Source organism: Vombatus ursinus, unplaced genomic scaffold, assembly GCF_900497805.2.
Source record: "Vombatus ursinus unplaced genomic scaffold, bare-nosed wombat genome assembly UNPS02014820.1, whole genome shotgun sequence".
Taxonomy (NCBI): Eukaryota; Metazoa; Chordata; class Mammalia; order Diprotodontia; family Vombatidae; genus Vombatus; species Vombatus ursinus.
In genome coordinates this window covers 20824597-20833157 of record NW_020954598.1, presented here as the reverse complement: position 1 = coordinate 20833157, position 8561 = coordinate 20824597, and the positions used below count along the sequence as shown (strand labels likewise).

The following is an 8561-nucleotide window of genomic DNA, read 5'->3' as shown; positions in this document are numbered from 1 at the left end:
GATGACCTACAACTTCCTGGACACTCTGTCGTTGCTTGGCTTTTATGGGCCTCTTGCTCCTGGGTCCCCTCCTACTTCACTACCTACTTCCCCATGTCCTTCCGTGGCTCTTCTCCCTGCTCCCATCTTCCACCTGTGAGTGTTGCTCCAGGCTCTGTCCTGAGCCTTCTCTTCTCTCTACACTCTCTCCTGCGGCTTCCCCAATCTCTTCTTTGCTGGTAATTTTCAGGTCTATGTAGCTGCCTCCAATCCCTCCCCTGGGCCCTAGGCCTAAAGTTCTAGTTGCCTCCTTGGCACCTCAACTTGGATGTTCTAGGGACACTTTAAACTCAGTATCTAAGTTTGACCTTGTTATCTTTCCCTCCAAATCTGCCCCTTTTCCAAACTTCCCTAGTGCTCATTTTACAGATGTGAAAACTGAGGCCTAGAGAGGGGGACATCTCAGAACTGAGAAGTGTCAGGGCTGAAACTGGAGCCCAGGTTCTCTGACTGCAAAGAAAGCACCCTTTCCCCTGCACCACACTATTCCCGTCCAAGCCAGGCTGACCAACGGTCATTGCCATCTTGCTCACCTGTATCTTACTGCTCATATGACTTTGGGCAAGTCACAACCTCCCTGGGCCTCGGTTTCCTCATCTCTCAAAAGCAAGGGTGGACTGGATGCCCTGATGTCCCTCCTGCGGTCTGTGATCCTACCAAAGCATCATGGGGTTGACTTACTGCCCAGGCCTTTTGATGAAAGTAGAGGGTTAAGGAGGACCTGAGTTCAAATCCAGCCTCAGACCAAACACTTGACCCTTACTAGCTGTGTGACCCTGGGCAAATCCTTAACCCCAATTGCCTAAAAAAAAAAAAAAGAAAGAAAGTAGAGAGTTGTTCTCTTGGAGTGACTTGATGCCTCTCCTGGTGTCCACTTTTCCATTTGTCCAGTGTAATTAAGTCAATAAACATTTGTTAAGCTTTTCCTGTCTGCCACACTGTGCCATGTGCTGGGAATACAAAGAAAATCAAAAGCAGAGCTCAGACACTTATTAGCTATGTGACCTTGAGCAAGTCACTTAACTTCTCTGTATCTCTATAAAATAGGGATAATAAGAGTGCTAGGATGTTGAGAGGGTAAAACCTATGTAAAGAGCTTTGCAAACCTTAAAATGCTATATAAATGCATTGGCCATTGGCCAGCCCTGCTGACATTCTAATGGGGGTGAAAACATGTAAACAACTAGGCAGATACAAGATAAATTCAGAGTAGATGGAAGGTATAGTCACACGGAAACAATCAATATCAATCAATCAATAAACAAGCATTTCTTAAGCACCTGCTGTGTGCCAGGTACTGCATTAAGGTCCAGGGATACAAAAAGAGACAAAAGGCAGTCCCATGCCCCCTACCCCAAGGAGCTCACAAATCTAATAGAGGAGACAAGATGCAAACAAATAAATGCAAGGCAAGCTATGTACAGCATACATAGGAAATAATTAACAGAGGGAAGGCACTGGAATTAAGAATCTCAGAGTCTCAGAGATGGAAGGGAAGCCAAAGGTCATAGAACCCAACCTGTCTCTGAAAACAAATCTTCCCCAGAGCATTCTTAATAATCCACTCCTACGTTTGAGGGAACTTCACTCCTCCCACCTTTGAAAGCCAACCTTTTTTTTTTTTTAAATCAATTTCTTCCTTCCAGCCTAAATCTGTCTCTATAGCTTCCTCCCATTGCTCCTGGGTCTGCCCTCTGGGACCAAGCCAGAGCAAGTGCGATGTCTTTTCCACATGACAGCCCTTCAAATATTTGAAGGGAACAAATATGTTCTACTTACATCATAGAATATGGATCTGGCAGAGAGACCTCTGAGATCATTGAAGACCAACCTTTCATTTGACACAGGTGGAAACTGAGGCCCAGAGAAGGGCCCCTCTGGCCCAAGGTCACATGTCAGTAAGCATCAGAGCTAGGATTCACACCTGTGTCCTTGGACTCCAAATATGAGAGCCATTCTACCATACAACCCTACCTCCCTCTTCTTCAGGACAAACATTTCCATTTCCTTCAACTGGTTCTTCACCGACCAGAGAGGGTATGATGTGCTCTGAGAAAGAGCCCCATGTCTGATGTGTGATCATGTGTGATGCTGTGTGTGCCCGGTGCCTCTAGGGACGTCACACCACTACGTCCTGCCGCAGGATCTCTTAGGCCAGTCCCCCGTTGGGAGGAAATGTCTTGCTTTTAGGCTATGTGCTCTACTTTCTGCTCCGGTACCACTCCACTTTTCCCCTGTGTTTCCCTTGCCTTGCCTTACCTTCCCTGTTCCTGGGGGAGGCTGAGTCTGGTGGGCTGCTTGAGTCTGGGAGTTCTGCAGTCAGGCTGCAGCTGATTGGGTGTCCACACTAAGTCTGGCACCAATAGGGTGAGCGCCCAGGAGTGGGGGCCAGCAGGCAGCCTAGGTGAGATAGAGAGACCCAGTCTCAAACAAAATAAAATAAAAACATAGAACAGTCTGAGGCTGGGTTCAGTTTAAGGCTCTGCCACTCATTAGCTTTTAACTTCTCTGGGCCTCAGTTTCCCCAATCTATAAAATGGGGATAGTAACCAATTTGTAGCCCTTGCTCTTTTGCTGTTTCTCATGTCATCTCCCTATACTGGCAATGCCCTCCCCCATCTCCTCCTATTGAAATCTCTCAAGGCCCATCTCAAATACCTCCTCCTTCAGGAAGTTTTCCTTGATCTCTCCAGTTGTTAAGGATCTTTCCTCTTTGACCTTCACACAGCACTTGGTCTGCATACCTCTTAGGCACTTATTAGGTCCAGCTTTATATTATTTTTTTGTTTGGAAAGACAAGCACACTAATTCACTGCAGATGGAGTTGTGATTTGTCCAACCCTCCCTCTTCTCCACAGCCTCGAGGGCCACGTTCCTGCCCAGGAGAAATTTCTGCCCTGGGGCTCCACCTACCTGATTGGTGACTGCCTCTCTCTGACCACTATTTGAGGAAAAGCCCCAGCTATGCTTCGCTTCACTGGATTTTCTGGCCATCTCCTCTACAGCCTTGACAACTTCCTCCCCAGGGGGAACTCTTGCCTCGTCCCCTTCCCCCAAGCAGATCTAGAACCAATGAACCATAAGCAAAGCAATGCTAGCATTGTTCCTGTATGGGGTGTGTCAATTTGCTCTCCTAAGGCTCCCCCTCCCTGTCATCCCTGTAACTTTCCAGTCCAAAGTGCCCCTCCCATACCACCACTGTCCTTTACATGTTGCTTATTCATTCACTCAACTGGAAAACAATTCAGAATTATGCAAGAAAAGGAACTCAATTTTTCATTTCTTTGGACCCAGGGAGCCTATTGCCAGGACCATACCGCAAGGAGGTTATTGACCTCAAGAAAGGATCCACGTATTAAAAATGTTCACAACAGCATTATCTGTGATAATTAGAAGCTAGAAACAAAATATGTGCCCAGAAGTTGGGGGAAATGAGTGTAGTGGAATTTTACTGTGTTCTAAGTAAAAATGAGAATGAAGAATTCAGGGAAACGTGGGAAGACTTGTATGCCGTGATGTCGAGAGTACAGAAAGCAGAACCAAAGGAACGATATCTATGGTGGTTTCTGGGGGTTTTGTCCAGACCTGTAATTCTGCCAGGGTATGGAACCTCGTTCCTCCATCGCTGAGTGTTACTTCCCTGGAGGCACCGACATCTGCTACGTGTCATTGATCCAGGTTTTTCTGACTCCAAGTCTGGTCTTCTGTCCACTCTACCAAAACATCTCCTACACAATGACCATGACAATGTCACTGACAAATTTGGGTCAGATACAATGGACAACATTGGTTTTACGCTGTCACAGTTAAAGCACAGTCCTTTATTTCTGTTCTTACAGTTATTGTGTGTTCCCCAATGAGCTCCATCTGGAATTTCGTGTTTGGTTCAGAACTACCCCTTTTTAGGAAGGCTGTTGACAAGCTGAGGTGTGTCCAGAGAAGGGTGACTAGTATGGCGAAGGGACTGGATACTGTACTGTGTGAGGACCAGTGGAAGAAGCTGGGAATCTTTAGTCTGGAGATGAGTCTTAGCTTGATAGAAAGAAGAAATTTCTGACCGTTAGAAATCTCCAAAAGTGGAATGCGCTTCCTTAGAAGGTGGTGAGTCTAGAGGCTGGACTCCGTCTTGTCAGGGAGGCCATAGAGAGGATTTCTATTCACTGGTGGGTTTGGAATGGGGGAAAGGAAGATGCATTTATTAAGCACCTACTATGTTCCAGGCACTATGCTAAGCACTTTATGAATATTTCCTCATTTGATCCTCACAACAACCAGTAGTTGTAGGGGCTTTTATTATTCCCATTTTACAGATGAGGAAACTGAGGCCCAGAGGGGAAAGGAAAATAACTTAGCTATAGTCATTGCCAGAGCTGGGATAAGATCCCAGGTCTCTTGACTCCCAGGACTGCCCAGGATTCTTTCCATAGCACTGTTGCTGATATTCTTCCCAGGATTGCTAACTGCACAACATTATTTTCAGGGCAGGAATCTTTTGCCCTGGAACCCCATGGGTCTGGAGGCTTAGGGCCACCTGTGGCCCCTTCCCATGGTGAAGGCCCCTGGAGGAGAGAACATGAACTGTCAGAAATTCTCTGGCTCACATCCCTACTCTGTCTTTCTCCAGCACTGGAAGCCAAATTGTCTGTGTCCCTGGAATAATTAAAGTTCAGGGAGGTCTGGATTTTATCCAGGCTCTAGGGAAATGTCTCCCATTCACATGGCCACAGGGCCCTGGCTCTGTAAAAGGTGGCATCCGAGGGCCTGTGCCTTCCCGTCTCTCATATCCTTGTCGGGTTTATGCCTCTGTCCAGCTCCCCAGACTTTGCTCCGACTGCTCCTACTGCACTGACCCCCCCAGCTCTTCTCCACCCTGCGACATTGGGGCTGATGCTCCAAGCCCTGCATTAGAACCCACCTTGAGAAGCCCACTCTGCCTCACTCCTCTCTTTTCTCCAGGACTTTGGCAACCCTCAGCCCTCAAATGGCTGGTTCAGTATTCTGCTACCTGTGTTCCTGCCAGATGTGAAGCTCGCCCCTCCTGCTATCTCCTCTGCTTTGTGAGCTCTCAAAAAATGGAGTTTAAGGGGCAGCTAGGCGGTGCAGAGCATTGCAGCCTTGGACTCAGGAGGACCTGAGTTCAAATCTGACCTCAGACATTTGACACTTAACTAGCTGTGTGACCCTGGGTGAGTCACTTAACCCCCATTGTCTCACCAAAAAAAAAAAAAGTGTAAGTCATCCCCTGTCTGTCTCCACCCCACCACAGCTAAGCACAGGGCTGGCTGGACACACGAGAGACACAATGAATTGAGCTGATTTGAACTGAGGACCCCAGTCCCTCCTCTCCCCCAGTTCCTTAGGGGTGGGGCTGGAATGAAGATGAGCTTCCTCAGACTAACCCACTTCCTTTTGCTCTTCCCTTTGTCCCCCCTGCCCCCAGTCTATTTCTGGAAAGTGAAATCCACTGCTCCTGTCCCCTGCCCCTCACCCAGCCTGGTGGAAGAGGCCCTGTTGTCGGGGATTTCTGGGCTTCCCTCCCCAGCAGCCTCCCTCTGGGGCTTCTTCGTCCCCTCTCCTCTAGGGAAAGGTTCTTCTTCCTCATTTGGAAGCTGGCTATAAGGAAATCCCATCATGCGTGTGCCCAAAGAGGCTCGAGGTGGGGTTCACTAGGTAACCTCAGAGATTCCGTCTAGCTTCAGGTCTGTGACTAATCCAGCTCTTAGCCTGGGATCCAAAGACCCTTGAGAGGTTTGGGAAAGATTTCCAGGGGTCTTCGAACTTGGATGGTAGAAAAAAAAATGACAGCTTTCTTTTCACTGACCTCCAACTGAAATTGAGTTTTTCCTTCAGTTATGAAGGTAGGGAGCAAACTTTATTCTGAGAAGGTGATCACAGACTTCACCAGACTGCCACGGGGTCCACCAATAGTTAAGAAGCCCTGCTCCATAGGTCCAGTGTCTGAGCCAGAGTCATCCATTGGGAGGTGGGTTGGACCCCGGGCCTCTCTGTTCTTTCCAGCTGGTGCACTTTCCAGGAAACCACTTGGTTTCCCCCTCAGGCCCTTGGTGGGAGCCTCCTCTAGGGTTCCCCTCATTCCCAGGCTTGGGGGAGAAACACGTAAATTGGAGGCAGCTTCCTGCAGATGGGCCCAGCCAGGGCCATTGCTGAGGCAGAGGGCGGATGTGTCAAATCCAATTTAAACCCTGTAGAGGAATTGGCCTTTTACCTACCTTCCCAAGGGGACTCTCTCCATGATTCATTAAGCAGGCCAGTGGAGTCAGCTTGCCAGGGCTGGGGGGGTTATGGAGGGAGCTACCTTGAGGGGTAGGCTGGGGTAGCACCCCTCGAGTTCTTCCCTCCAAGGGATGAGACCTCAGTTTCCCCCTGTATCCCCAGAAAACGCCGTAGTCTTAAGTCTCAGCCTCCTATCTCCTCAGCTCTCTAAGGGGGTGGGGGATTCTTGAGGAGAGGGAGAGGGTGACAGGGTGGTGTGGGCTCCCTGAGTCATGCAGCCCGTGTCTGAGTAGGNGTGGGGGATTCTTGAGGAGAGGGAGAGGGTGACAGGGTGGTGTGGGCTCCCTGAGTCATGCGTGTCTGAGTAGTCTGAGCAGTGTTAATGAGCATAGAGAAGTCCTGTCTCTTGGGGACCTGTCTGAGGGCTCAGAACTGGGGGAAATCAGTTGGCAGAGAATGAGGGAGGAGAGGGATGGGGGGTGGGGTGGGGGGGGTGCATCTGCTAGGGAATCTCCTCTAGCTCAACCTTACTGGAAACTTGGAATGCCTTGCCACATTGGGACTTTCAAAGCCTTTCTGCTGACTGCAATCTCCCTTTAGTAACAGAGCTGTAACTAGGTCAGGGTAATTAATGGAGTCTTGTTCCCGGGCTCCAGCTTGGGGTGGTGGCAGGGGGTGCTGTAGGGTGAGGTCCTGACCCTGTGCTGAGCCTCCCTGCTGTCACAAGGGTCTGCCCCCTCCTCTGCTGCCTTCCTCTGGGGCTCGGACACCGTCCTCTCTACAGCACCACCCCAAATCAATTTGCCTTGGGTGCCAGGATTCCTAGTTATGTATCTGTTCACAAGCCTCTTTTCTTTCTGTTTCTCCACCTGGAAGTCTCACCTCTGGTCAAGCTGTCCGGTTTCCTGCTCCTACACTGACCTTCTTGCATTCTGTACCTCTATGAAGATCAACCACTTCTTCCCTCCCGGACTTTTAACCTGAACTGCTCCGTACCCTCCAAAATGAGACGACTAGGTGGAATAGTGGATAGAGTGGATAGAGGGCTTGGAGTCAGGAAGACCTGAGTTTGAATCTAGCCTTAGATACTTATCTGTGTGACCTTGGGCAAGTTACTTAACCCCTTCCTGCCTCAATTTTCTCATCTGCAAAATGGGGATAATAATAGCCCCTTCCTCCCAAGGTTGTTGTGAGGATCAAATGAGGTAATGTTTGTAAAGTAAGTGCTTAGCACAGTGCCTGGCACATAGTAGGTGTTACATGAATTTTAGCTAGTATTATTATTATTATTAAGTGTACCTTTATAAATCATCTCCTCCAGAAGGCCTTTCCTGATTAACCAGACCTGGTTCCCATCACATCTTTCCTTTATACTCCTCCTACATGGAAATGCTGTCTTCTTTATCAGGGAGGAGCTCCCCAATAAAGGGGGCTCTGTTTGACCCCCTCAAGCTGGGTGCCCCTGAGGACATGTCTCCTTCTGACCAGAGGTAGGACTCTTGTCTCTCCCTGGCCCTGGGTGCTGTGGTGGAAGGAAGTCTACTCTGGGAGTCTGGAGACCTGGGTTTTTGTCTGGCCACTGCTACACATTGTGTGGCTGAATTTGGGCAAATATCTCCTCCATTTACATCTCTGTAAAATAGGCAGCCTCCAATAGATGATCCCAAAGGTTCTTTCCAGCTCTACATCCTACAATTCAGGCCTTTCAGGGGTAAAATGCTTCCTTGGAATCGGCACAGTAGGCAGACTGCTCCCCTCACCAGCTCAGTTAATCACATGGTCTCAGTTAGCAGTATTATGGGGCAGCAGCAGCAAGGTGGTGAAATGGATAGTGTGTGAGACCTGGAGTCAGGAAGACCTGAGTTCAAATCCAGCCTCAGATACTTATACACAGAGATCCTGAGCTAGTCTCTTAACCTCACTTTCCTCTTCTGTAAAGCGAGGATAATAACAGTGCCTACATCATCGGTCGGCTGTTGGGAGGATAAAAACGAGATGATATTTGTAAAATGCTTTGTAAACTTTTAAGTGCTATATAAATGCTTGCTATTCTTTATTATTATTATTGTTCTTTTCTGTTGCACGTGTATAGGTCTCCTCAAGGAGTCTGGAGGTGCCTGGAGGGTAGAAGCCACACAATCCTTCTCTATCTCCAGTGGAACCTTGAAGAGTAGTGAGGAGATACAGCCAGGGTTCCTTATTGGGATAATTTCATCTCCCTCCCAACCCTGCCCCCCCAACAAAACAAGAGTCTTTGTTAGGGAGGATTAGAGGTAGAGGGCAGGATG

General features: G+C 48.6%; 1 long non-coding RNA gene across 2 annotated transcripts in view; it reads right to left on the bottom strand.

The window, feature by feature from the left end:
- The window catches only part of LOC114024172, a 20098-nt gene extending 17019 nt beyond the window's left edge, over positions 1–3079 (bottom strand). For both annotated transcript variants that reach the window (XR_003566878.1, XR_003566877.1), the window contains exons 1-2: positions 2953–3079; positions 2299–2439 (exon numbers count right to left, since the gene is read on the bottom strand). This is a non-coding gene — a long non-coding RNA (uncharacterized LOC114024172). The remainder of the gene's footprint in view (positions 1–2298; positions 2440–2952) is intronic.
- Between the last annotated feature and the right edge of the window lie 5482 nt (positions 3080–8561).